The sequence below is a fragment of the Anolis carolinensis genome, chromosome 1 (genome assembly GCF_035594765.1).
Source record: "Anolis carolinensis isolate JA03-04 chromosome 1, rAnoCar3.1.pri, whole genome shotgun sequence".
NCBI classification, from domain to species: Eukaryota; Metazoa; Chordata; class Lepidosauria; order Squamata; family Dactyloidae; genus Anolis; species Anolis carolinensis.
This window is the reverse complement of record NC_085841.1, coordinates 213,467,894-213,480,869: the sequence shown is the minus strand read 5'-3', so window position 1 is coordinate 213,480,869 and position 12,976 is coordinate 213,467,894. Positions and strand designations below refer to the sequence as shown.

The 12,976-nt window shown below is 37.5% G+C and overlaps 1 protein-coding gene across 5 annotated transcripts in view; it reads left to right on the top strand.

Annotated features, from left to right (window-relative positions):
* Positions 1 to 12,976, top strand: part of b3galt1 (beta-1,3-galactosyltransferase 1) — a 538,987-nt gene that overhangs the window by 37,940 nt on the left and 488,071 nt on the right. The gene's annotated exons all lie outside the window — the stretch shown is intronic.

The following is a 12,976-nucleotide window of genomic DNA, read 5'->3' as shown; positions in this document are numbered from 1 at the left end:
TTGGATAATCCAGAACATTGGATAAGTGAGACTCTACTGTATTTAAAATCTTTGTAATATTTGAGTACAGTGATCAGATATTGACTTGAATTTTATTGGTTTAGTCCAAATATAGCATTCTCATTAAATGAATTAAATGGTGAGTCAACTCATTGACAAATGGCACTGAGGGAGCAGGTGTTGTGTAGTTAGCACTAACAATAGAGTTCAGGCCAGTGAAGGTAGATTTGAGCAGATGTAGATTCTTCGTGTAAAAAAATTGCCGATATTAATTTTTGTCTGATTATGAAGAGTTTTCTTTACGATATAAAGTAAAGATAAATGATATAAAATAAAGTGTAGTTTTAACTAACTATACTGGCTGTAATCTAAAAGTTATTCCAGTATTCATGAATACAACTTCAGCTTTGTAAGATCAATATTCAATTAGCCTCTTTTTTAGTATTTGACTCTGTGATCTATGCAGTTGGCATACAGCCGAAAATGAAATAATTGGTAGTCTGACTTGCAATTGTATTTTTTTTTAAAAGATGTTAATCCCTGTCGAGATACATTTCACATGGTCAATCCTAGTCAACTGCTTAGCAGGTGTATGTTGGGCTCAAAACCTGAATAAGAGCAAACAGACTTTCTCTACCCAAGATAACTGATTCAGTGTCTTTCATTGATGACAATCCCTATAGGCCACAAATGCTGTTTGTATATCAAAGGTAGAATTATATCTAAGAGCTTCTCACTCTTCTAGAGGGACTGGGACCCCCATTAACTCCTGTTCAGATTTGTGACTTTCCTTATGAGGAGAGTAAAAGAACTGGGACTGGAATGGACAGTGTTAAGCTACTACCTTTTTTTTTTTGCCCATTGATTTGAATATATCAAAATAATAATTGTATGGATGTCTTGAATATGATAAGAAATGAAAATAGAGCTGAGCATCATCAGTAAGTGAATGAATGGGCCAAGTGCATTGTGCTTATTAGGAAAGGATGCTAAGGAACAGTTGTTTCAGTTCCCCAAGGCAAGCCAATCATTTTATAAAAAATAATGATGTATAGAAAGTGTTAATGAAAGCATTGCCCCTTCTTTTCCTTGTGCTTTGGTGGATATTGGTGGAAATTTCAAAAATGGAAAAATACAGAAATCTTACCACAAGATGATTGGTTGATGAAACTAATAAACTATCTACTTTTTAAAGGAAAAAATATTGGGAATATTAAGGAAGAATTAGGAATCATTCATTTTTTTACAATAATATTCCAATAAAATATTTATTGTTGGTTTGTTAATGATATAGACCATCTAAGTAGAAGAAATAAGAAGTAGCAACATGTAAGTAAAGATAAAGGTTTTCCCCTGACATTATTTCCCCTGTTAATGTGGGATTTGTGTATTGGTAGTGTTTAAATGAAATTTGTGTCTTGTCTGTATTGCATACTGATTGCATCATCCAGAGTGTACTATAGTCTGGAAAGAGTTAATTGCTAAGAAGCTGTGATGTCCTTGATGTGTGGCTGGAACTAGGGAGTGTCCAGACACAAGTGTGTATGCATTACTGATTGCATCAGTTCAGTTGTGTTCAGTTCTGAGTTGAGTCAAGTCCTGTGTTCGTCTGCAAGTCTGTTTGTCTTGATTACTGCTTACAGTAAAACTTGTATATAGTTTTACCAAAGTCTCTGGGTGTCTCTTCGTTCTGCACTCCACTGATTCCATCCAACTACTGCTGCACTGCAAATTACTCTGACAATTTGATTATGGGCCCAGCACGCTTCCGCTGCTTGTAGTGTCCAACTCTGGGGGTTGGTGCTCATCTCCATTTCTAAACCAAAGAGCCACCGTTGTCCATAGACACTTCCAAGGTCATGTGGCCAGCATGACTGCATGGAGCGCCGTTACCTTCCCGCTGGAGCAGTACACATTTATCTACTCACATTTGCATGTTTTCAAACTGCTAGGTTGGCAGAAGTTGGGCTAACCTCAGGAGCTCATCCCGCTCCCTGGATTTGAACTGATGACCTTTTGGTCAGCAAGTTCAGCAGCTCAGCAGTTTAATTCGCTGCACCACCAGGGGCTCCAGCAATATGTAGGGGAAGTAATATATCTTATATAACCATTAGTGGGAAAGTTAGAACTAAATGTGTTATTTCTTTATCTCTTTTTTCTTTTTGCAATTGTTGTTGCAGCATTTCTTTTTTCTTCAGCCTATCTATATATTATTCTAATGTGATCTGGTGTTTTTTGACATTTGATAAAAACATTTTTTTTTAAAAAAAATCACTTAACAGATTGCATCCATAAGGAGGTAGGGGGAGCTGTCTCCCCCTCCCAATTTTGTTGTCTCCTGCTCATACTTCAACTTTTTCAGCTGAACAGGTATATGAACGATTATGTGTAAAATCAGCTGTTAGGTTATTTTGTGCACTGAAGGAATTGCAAGCTTCCTTTAGAACACTAATTGCACCAAATCTTCTATAGTTTTACAATGGAGCCCAGCTAAAAGTAGTTCAACATCATCTGATGGGAGCTGGCAGGCCCCGTCATAAAACTGTAGAAGATCTGGCTCATGCTGCTGAAACTAAGCCCGTCTGATGAGGTCCTGGGTGGCAGAGGGAGACTATGAAGAAAAGAAATCTCAAGGGCCCTCTTTTTCTTGCATACATATATTTATTTGTATATTTATGTGCTTTCAAGTCCCTTGTCTTCATATGATGACTCCATCCATTTCATAAGGTTTTCTTAGGCAATAAATACTTACAGGTGGTTTTTCCATTTCTTTGCTATGAAATATAGTTTGCAACACCTGATATTTGCACTAACCATCCAATTACTAATAACGGCTTGCTCTGCTTAACTTCCAAAATCAGATATGATGTGGTATACCTTAAGAGTATTTCAGCCTAGGTAAAGGTTTCCCCTGACGTTAAATCCAGTCGTGACCGACTCTGGGGGTTGGTGCTCATCTCCATTTCTAAGCCAAAGAGCTGGCGTTGTCCATAGACACCTCCAAGGCCATGTGGCTGGCATGACTGCATGGAGTGTCGTTACCTTCCCGCTGGAGCGATACCTATTTATCTACTCACATTTGCATGTTTTCGAACTGCTAGGTTGGCAGGAGCTAGGGCTAACAGCGGGCGCTTATTCCGCTCCCTGGATTTGAACCTGGGACCTTTTAGGTTCACAAGTTCAGCCGCTCAGCGCTTAAACACACTGTGCCACCAGGGGCCTACATCATCTAATATTTGTTGGCAGTCTCCCATCCAAGTATTACCCAGTGTTCATCCTGCTTATCTTTCATGATCAAACAAGACCTGGTGTCTTCAGGCCCTTCATTTTTAATGAACAACTTTCTCTTTGAGTTTTCCTGTTTAAGGTATTCTGCCCATCTGTGCCTTCAAAGCAACATACTGTGAAATAAAAGAAACAAAACTGAAATAAAATATTATTGTACAACAAACTTAAACTAAGAGCCAAACACAGGACACAATGGCACAGTTTTGACCATCTGTCATAAGCTCAGACAGGATGGGACTAAGAGTTGCATAACGTGAGGTGCTAATGTAGGAAAACCTCTGTGGTTTATTTAACATCGAGGGGTGATGGAACAGATGTCACCTTCCAGGCAGGCTTGTATAAGAGAAGGTCATTTTTCAGACATCTTGGCCTCAAGCTCTAGTGTGCTAAAACAAACAACCATGTGTAGACTGGATCTTGTTCTTTGTGAAGCAAAACGTTATGAAAGAGATGCTACTACTCTCTCTATGTCCTCATTTGCCTAACTCTGCAGCTTTTTTTTCGTGTCAGGAGCAACCAGAGTTGCTTCTGGAGTGAGAGAATTGGCCATCTGCAAGGACGTTGCCCAGGGGACGCCCGGATGTTTTGATGTTTTACCATCCTTGTGGGAGGCTTCTCTCATGTCCTCGCATGGAGCTGGAGCTGATAGAGGGAGCTCATCCGCGCTCTCCCCGGGTGGGATTCGAACCTGGCAGCCTTCAGGTCAGCAACCCAACCTTCAAGTCACGAGGCTTTTACCCCCTAGGCCACCGGAGGCTCCTTAACTCTGCAGCTGTTAGTATGAGATATTAAATATGGAGTATTTCCCTTTTTGTCTGCAATTAAAAACATTTTCCACATTAGGAGCCATCCACAGAGGACTCCCACAAATTGAATTTCCCTGTTCACTGGTTCTACACTTAACGTAAGCCAGCTTGGTTCAGTGGAGAGAAGTATTTTAAACAAGAATCACTGAGCTAAGGTTTGAGTTGACATCAATTTAGATTTATCTGAATAGGTATGAAGCTGTAATGAAAGAAGAAGGTTAGTTGCTTGTAAAATTCATCCCTTTCCCTACTTGATTGTCATCATCATACTGTGGAAGGATATGAGGATTTATTATTCCTATACTGAAGAACTTGAAAGAACATGGTGGCTTAGAAGAATGTGATGGTGCCTTGGAAAACATTCATGGGATGCTGTGCACAGCTGGCTTGTTACATGGATTCTGTTGCCAGTGGGAATGCTTTAACACATGTTTTTGTGGCTACAGCTTTGTGGGTGACCACTTCCCAACCTGAACAGGTTTCATCATTTTGCATGTTATGAAGTGCTGAATTATTTTGTGGCTCCATCTATCCATGTTTTTTTGAAATCAGTGAGAACAAGTCAAAGCCTATTAAATATTTTAAAACCCTACACACTTTCCCTTTTAAATTATGTTTAGTGAATCAGAATAACGGGAGCAAGGTAAGCTTCTATTTTCAGAAAGAAAGAAAAAAAGCTATTTTCTGGAAAGGATAAATTGCTAGGGAGCTATAAGCTGTGTGCTGTCTGTTAATGGGCAAGACTATGCTAATAATGTCTTTGAGACAACTAAGTTATACCTTCAAAGTCCTCTTCTTGTTGCTCAAAATAGGCAGATAATATGGGTCAAGATAGAATAGTTAAACAGTACATTTACAGCAGTGTATAAGAGACATCTCAGCTGGAGGATTGCCCAGAACATATTCTTTTTATATGAAAGGCAGGGGAAAAAAACAAAGTATGTAGACAGTGAATAACTTGGATTCACCTGAGGGCCTTTTAAATTGCTCCACGTGGAACAGACTCCACGTAACTTGCACATTGGCTTTCTCTGTGTTGGTGCAGCTTTTCTCCCCTTCTCCATCACCCTGACCTTATTCATCCTTTTAATACTGTTAGCTCTTCACATTTTGTCAGAGACTTCTTGCTGTTCTTTGAGGTATTTTGTTTCCTGGTAGCTGTGGGGTGGAATTATAAGCTGGAACACAGAGCCACTAATGACTGTGGTCCCACGGTGGTGGCCTTGGTACTTAAAAAAAATTCAGACAGTAGCTTGGGGTGCAGCTCAAAACGAAACCGTTAAAAATTAATTGTATATTCTATCTGAACTGCCAAAACAACTCAGTGTCAAAGAAGAACATTCTGTCTAAAGCATAACAAAGCATTTTATTTATATCAGGTCCACAGGAACATCATCATCATTTTTATTGCCAGTTCGTGCCTGTAGAATAATTATTTATTATATTTCCTTTCCTTTTTTAAAAATAAAATTTTATTGTGAGACTTATTTTCCAAAAGTATTACATTAAAAAGTGGGGGAACAATCATTAGGGATAGGAAAGTAGGAAAGGATAGCTCTACTCTAGGAGTCTACTCTACTCTATCTAACACTAAAGGTAATTGGGTACGGGAAATCGGGGAGGGACTGAGGGTTATCGTCGACTTCCAATCTCCTTCTTTGCGGCAAATTCTTTTCACTTCTTTGATAATCACTGTGGCTTCCCCTACTCTTACCTAGACCTTATTTTGTTTCGTTCTTGCATTTTCTTCTAAATCGTTATTAACATTTTCATTTTCCTTTGTAACATATATTTCTTTAGTGGTGACCAATCTGTTTTTTTGCTTTTCACTCCTTGGAAGTACTTTAATGCTTGAGTCAATACATCCGTGTTCATAGTATCCATTATCCTTAAAATCCATTGATCTATTGTGGGTTTTTCTTTTGATCTCCAAACTTTTGCATAATTTATCCTGGCAGCCATTGTTAAGAAGTGAAAAAGTTTCTCTTCATTTTCTGTCATTTTACAGTCAATTATTCCTAACGGATAGTATTCTGGTTTCAATCGAATTTTTACATTTAAGATTTTCTGTACCTCTTCATGAATCTCCGACCAGTATTTCATAACCATTCTGCAGTTCCACCACATATGTATGAATGTTCCCATTTTTTCTTCACATTTCCAACATTTGTCACTCAGTTTTGGATACATTTCCTTTCCTTGTACTTGATGCAGTACAATATAACATGTTCTAGTAATTCCTCAGACCTTGTGTAAACAAAAGAAGACACCTCCCCCCTAAATTTTCACCTCTATCTCTACTTAAAAGATAGAGGAGCTATGGGGGAGACTAGGTAGGTAGGTAGGTAAGAGGCAAGTAGAACTGCCATATCTTAGGGCCAGGCCCTGATTATCCAGTTTCTATGGGAGAGAAGGGTGAAATTTTCTAGTTTTGCGGGGGTTCAATTCTGGGAAAGTGGAAAGAGCTGTGTACAGATTTCCATCTCACCTAGTAGAACAGCACATTTCTATAATTTAATTGATCAATGCTACAACTTTCAAAGACTCTCTGTGTAGTCCATACACTTAACTTGCTACCTTCTTCCCTCTGAATTGCTGTGGTGGCAGAGTTTAACTCAGCAGAGGAAGAAAAGAGGAGTGAGCAGAATCTTGTTCTTTCCATTAGTAAAGGTAAAGGGTTTCCCCTAACATTAAATCTAGTTATGTCCAACTTGGGGGGTTGGTGCTCATCTCCATTTCGAAGCCAAAGAGCCAGCATTGTCCGTAGACACCTCCAAGGTCATGTGCCTGGCGTGACTGCATGAAGCGTGGTTACCTTCCCACCGGAGCAGTACCTATTGATCTACTCACATTTGCGTGTTTTAGAACTCTTAAGTTGGCAGAAGCTGGGGCTAACAGCGGGAGCTCACCCCACTCCCCAGATTTGAACCTCTGACCTTTCAGTCAATAAGTTTAGCAGCTCAGCGTTTTAACCCGCTGCACCATCCGAGGCTCTCCTCCTTTCCATTAAGCTTAGGCTAATGCAAACTGCTGCAGCTTCTCCTAGCTTATGCATTGTACCTTATTGATAATGTATGACATCTTAACCATTCTCTGATGTTACTTGGTGCACATGCCCTGGCTGTTATGTATGAAAAATTAAAGGAAATGCCTAGCATGTATTTGCATTATTCCGTTGCTGCCTACCAGTGAAAATCTGATGAACACATTGACACAACAAGTAAAACTGAGTTTCCAGAGTTGTTTCTACCAGCTCGACTCAGCATCATGGTGAGAGATCATACAGTCCAACATTACGTGTTCCCTACTACTACAGTAGAGTATGACTCCCTTATCCACAAACTTGATATCCTCGCCTTCACTTACTCACTCACCAACCCCCGCCAAGTCTGTGGGCTTCTCTAGATCCTCCAATGCATATTCTATGATATAATTCCATTCAAAGGGTAGCTGCAATATTGCATTAGCTAGTGTCCATGAGAGATCTCAGAAATAATGCCCCATGGATACACAGGTTGTACTATATATACTTTACAAAACAGAGTATTTTTGCTGGTGCAGCTTCACTGCAATTTTAATAACTTGTACGTTAGACCTGCTGAAAAGCATTTTGAATCATAGTTTTTAATTTGAAGCCAGGAGAGAATAACTGTGGCAGATATTGAGGGAAGAAAAATATTTCGTAATCTGTCAAAATTCCTTTCACATTTCACATGAGATTACTTTGTTGACAAACCACTGCTTTTTCTCTCTCTGTTAATATGTTTCTGAAGTCAATAGGGAATTCAAAATAACATTAGAAGTGGAAGCAACAAATAAAGTCTAGACTACTGAAACAGAATATTTTGTTTTATTCTACAGTTATTTCTTTCTTGTAAGATAGTTCTGAGAAAATATGAGAAATTAACGGTTTAAAATAGCATAGGATTATCGCCTATGCTATTTGTGTTACATGAAGAAAATGTAATTAGTTTTGATGAGCAGGTTGGTGGGGGCTTGAAGTAAACAGACATTGTGGGTGGTATTTACTGTATTTTCCATTTCTTTTCGCAAGTCAGACGTCACCCATCTCATATTTGTGCACCCGATTTTTTTCTGCCTAAAGATAGAATTTTATCTTTATTGTTACTGAAAATAATTCTGTTTGTTTTGACCAAGTTTTCCAATTTTTTGAAGTCCTCTTTAATCCTGATTCATTTTTTTTTTGCAAGTACAGTAGAGTCTCATTTATCCAACACTCGCTTATCCAACGTTCTGGATTATCCAACACATTTTTGTAGTCAATGTTTTCAATCGTGATATTTGGTGCTAAATTCGTAAATACAATAATTACAACGTAACATTACTGCATATTGAACTACTTTTTCTGTCAAATTTGTTGGTCTTGGTGCTTAATTTGTAAAATCATAACCTAATTTGATGTTTAATAGGCTTTTCTTTAATCCCTCCTTATTATCCAACATATTCGCTTATCCAACATTCTGCCGGGCCGTTTATGTAGGATATGTGAGACTCTACTGTATTACTTACCCTTTCCAATTTGGTTTCATCTAAGAATTTATGAAAGTATCTTCTATTATTTCTTCCAAGTAATTCATAAAGACGTTAAGCAACACCAGGTTCAAAACCCTGTGGCATACCACTTTTCATTTATTTTCATGATAACCAGTAAATCATAGATGGGAATTTTCTGGGTTTGGTTCATGAGCCAGATATAAATGTGCCTAACATGTCACCAACTTGTCTAAAAGAATATATGGGTATGCCTGGTTAATAAAGTAGATGTATCCCTGGGAATTACATTTTTAACAGATATTTAGATTAACAGATATAGCAGAAGCAGAATAACACGATAAGAATAAGGGTATGTTTCTATACCCCTCTCCACACACACACAGTATATACAAGCATTATAAGTGCAAGTTCATTTAGTATCTTTGGATGAACTTTGCCTGCCTATAGAGACATACATTCACATAGAGTAACTACATTTCTGTATCATCTCTTTGCCTCCCTTGAGATACTACCCTCTCATTGCATTACTTCCTCTGTTTTCACCAGCTTGAGCACTCTTCGCCTTTTGGGAGAAAACAGAAGCAAAGTAGGTGTGTAACAGTTATGCTTATCTTTCTATCATCTTTTAGCAATTCTCCATCTTTTCCTTCCGTTTTATTCCTCTTGCTTTGGACAAAGCCAAATAAAATTGTTATTCTTACTTCAAAGCCTGTGATCATCTTGAGCTTTAGCCTTCTTGGCCTTCTTTCTATAAATATTGGCTATTCATTTGTACATTTCTTTGGTGATTTATTGCTTCTTCCATTTCTTGTACATGCCCCTTTTAAATCTCAGTCCATCTAAAAGTATCTGACTGCACTCTGGGTTACTTAGGACGGTGCTTCTCACTTTTCTTTTCTTTTATAAATAAATTTTTATTAGTGTCCCTTTCAACATAAACACAGACAAAAACATACAATAAAATAAATTACAGAATTGAGGGAAAAGAGAGAGAGAAAAAAGGAAAAAAGGGAAGAAAAAGAATTTGACTGTAACCTGGTATGGCGACATCAATAAGCCAAACTTTTTTCTTTTCTACAACCGTGTGGTCTGGTGTGTTGTGTTCCAAAACTTTGTCAGTCTGGATTCGGAAGTCCCAAAGTATTTTTGCATGTTCATTTTCCATTACCACACTATTATTATTATTGTTGTTGTTGTTGTTATTATTATTATTATTATTATTATTATTATTATTATTATTATTATTATTATTATTATGTTTGTGACTTCTGGTAGAGCACTTTGGTTTTTTGATGTTAAGTGAAAGGTCAAGTAAATAATGCTAATGTTCTGCTACCTAGAACACAGACCCACATACTCAGGACAAGAGGGCAAAAAGTAAAGTTGGGGAGATAGTTGTGGGAAGGGGTGATTATATAGAAAAATTATCTATATTATTATTTATTATCAGAATGTGTCATCTTAGAAGGAAGGAAAAAAAATTACATTGGCTCAAATGTCTCCAGTCTAAAAGAACGAAATGGCATTCAAAACATACCTCATGTTCTGACAGCCTCTTCTTATTGACAACTTTAATAGGAAGCAGTTCTTTCATCTGGATTGTGGGCTGTGGTGAATAACTTAACTTTAGATACACTTCATTGAGAAAACAACTGAGGTAAAGGAAGTAATCAATTGTGCTATATGTTCTGGTGGATTTATTCAATGATGTGTCTTGTCTTCACTCAGTCAGCTGTAGTTCAAAAAACTATAATTAAAGCTATTTCTCAGTTTAAGCTCATACTATAATCTTATCCTCGGTTACAACCCCAGCTAAAATGATAGGGCCGTAATGTGTTTATATTGTGCTGCAGGTTGTCAAAATGCATGTCAAGTTTGGACAAATACCAAATGTTCCCTGGCTGTTTTGGAAAGTGCTCTTTGATCTAGTTGTCTAGTAAACAAAGTCCTGAAGCTCTGGTGGCTTTTGATAAACCCACATAACGCTTTCCGAATTATTGTGAGAAATAGAATTATGGAGCACTAAAGAGATAAAAGCCGGAAAAGCAGAAGTCATTATTGCTTCAAAATGTTATGTTTGCCTTCTTTTTTGCAGTATCTCAATGACCTTAATGGGCAGTTTGCTACAAGTACTGCATCAATGGAACTATGTCAAATATCTCCTGATCATTAACGGCACTAAAGTATACCAATGTTATCCTTATTTAATATAAAAAATTAAAGATTAGGTATTGTTTCCTCTCTGTATTCATAAATAACTCTACAGTGTCAAGATGTTTTTTTGGTATAAAAAGTAATATTTAATTCCACTGTATTTTTTTGGTATAAAAAGTAATATTTAATTCCACTCTTAGCAGATGACAAAAACAGAAAAACAGCCTGCCTCAGGGGAACGTGCTTGCTCCATCACATCAGTGTTTAATATTTACACAATGATCAGTCACTGCCAGAAGGGACAGAGAGTTTCATCTATGCTGGCGATCGTGCCATCACCTCTCAAGCAGGGAGCTTTGAAATGGTTGAACAGAAGTTCTTCGAAGCTTTAGGTGCTCTTACTGCCTATTACATGGAAAACCAGCTGGTTCCTAATCCATCTAAAACACAGACTTGTGTTTTTCACTTTAAGAACAGAGCTCTGAGGATTACTTGGGAAGGAATCCTACTGGAGTATTGCAGCACAGCAAAAAACTTGGGAGTTGCCCTGGACCGTGCTCTGACTTTCAAGAAGAACTGTTTGACTATCAAGCAAAAAGTGAGTATTAGAAACAATATCATACAAAAGATGGCTGGCACAACCTAGGGACCACAACCAGACACAGTGAAGACATCTTCCTTTGCGCATTGCTATTCTGCTGCTGAGTATGCATGCACAGTCTGGAACATATCTCACCATGTTAAAACAGTGGATGTGGCTCTTAATGAGACATGTCGCATTATTGCAGAATGTCTACGAACCACACCACTGGAGAAATTATACTGTTTAGACGGTATTGCACCACCTGACATCTGTGAGGAAGTAGCAGCCAAGGCAGTGACATCTCCAGCCCATCCCCTGTTCAGATATCAGCCAGCACACCAACACCTTAAATCAAGAAACAGTTTTCTAAGATCTACAGAGATACTACAGAAATGCAAGAAAAGAATGTTCCCAAAAACACCAATGTGGCTATCTCCTTTAGAAACTATTCAGAAGAATTACCAAAGAAACTCAAATTGCCCAACATACAAAGACATTTTAATAAGAAATGATAATGAATACATCTTAAAATCATAAGAAGAGATACTTAAATCATTTAAGCAATTAACATGGCTCAACTTTAGACAACTAAAGGCACAATACAATAGAGATAAAAAAGAAGGCTTTATGACAAAAAACTCAGAATGGGAAAAAATATTAAAATCAGAAAACAAGTCAATTACAAAAATCTATAAAAATTTACTGGAATGGAGCACTGAGAACATGTCAAGGACTGCATGACCCAATGGACCAGAGATATTGGGAGACCCATAAATTTCGAGGAATGGGAAAAGATCTGGAAGAAAAACATTAAATCTACCTATGCCACTGATCTAAAAGAAAACCAATATAAGATGTTTTATAGATGGTACATCACCCCCAAAAAAACTAGGACACATAAACAAAGATATAAATACAAAGTGTTGGAAATGCCAAGTTCACGAGGAAAAATTTTTACCACATGTAGTGGTCTTGTATCAAATCAAAGATGTACTGGACCGAAATACATAGAGAATGCGAGAAAATAATGAAAAAGAAATTCAAAATGAGACCAAAACTATATCTTCTTGGTCTAACAAACATGAAGTTAAATATAAACGAGGAAAAGATACTAAACTATCTAGTAATAGGAGCAAGAATTGTTTTTGCCAAAATATGGAGATCAACCCAGATACCAACCACAGACCAATGGTCAACGAAGATATGGGAGATAAAGAATATGGACAGACTAACATTTTTGATGAGGAACCACCTAGGCAAACCAATAAAAGATACAGATTGGTCAAATCTGGAAGATTACATAAAAACAAGTAAAGATACAGTTCAAGGTAGCGAAACAAGATCTAGGAAACCCAAGGAAGATTAAAACCATCAAATACAATAACCAAGAAAGAGGAAACCCCTTCTCAAAAACTGTAACCATACCACCTCACAATTTAATAACTATGAGAAGAAATTTTACCACATCTCTACTAGCTAAATAAACTTACCTCACAGACTCTCCTCTTACCCTTGCCCCCCCATATGTTTCTCCTCTCACTACTCTATAACCTCTACTTACTACCCTTCCTTACCTCCCCCCCATTTCCCTCTCCTTTTTTTCTTTTTTCTTTTTTAATTCTGTATTTAA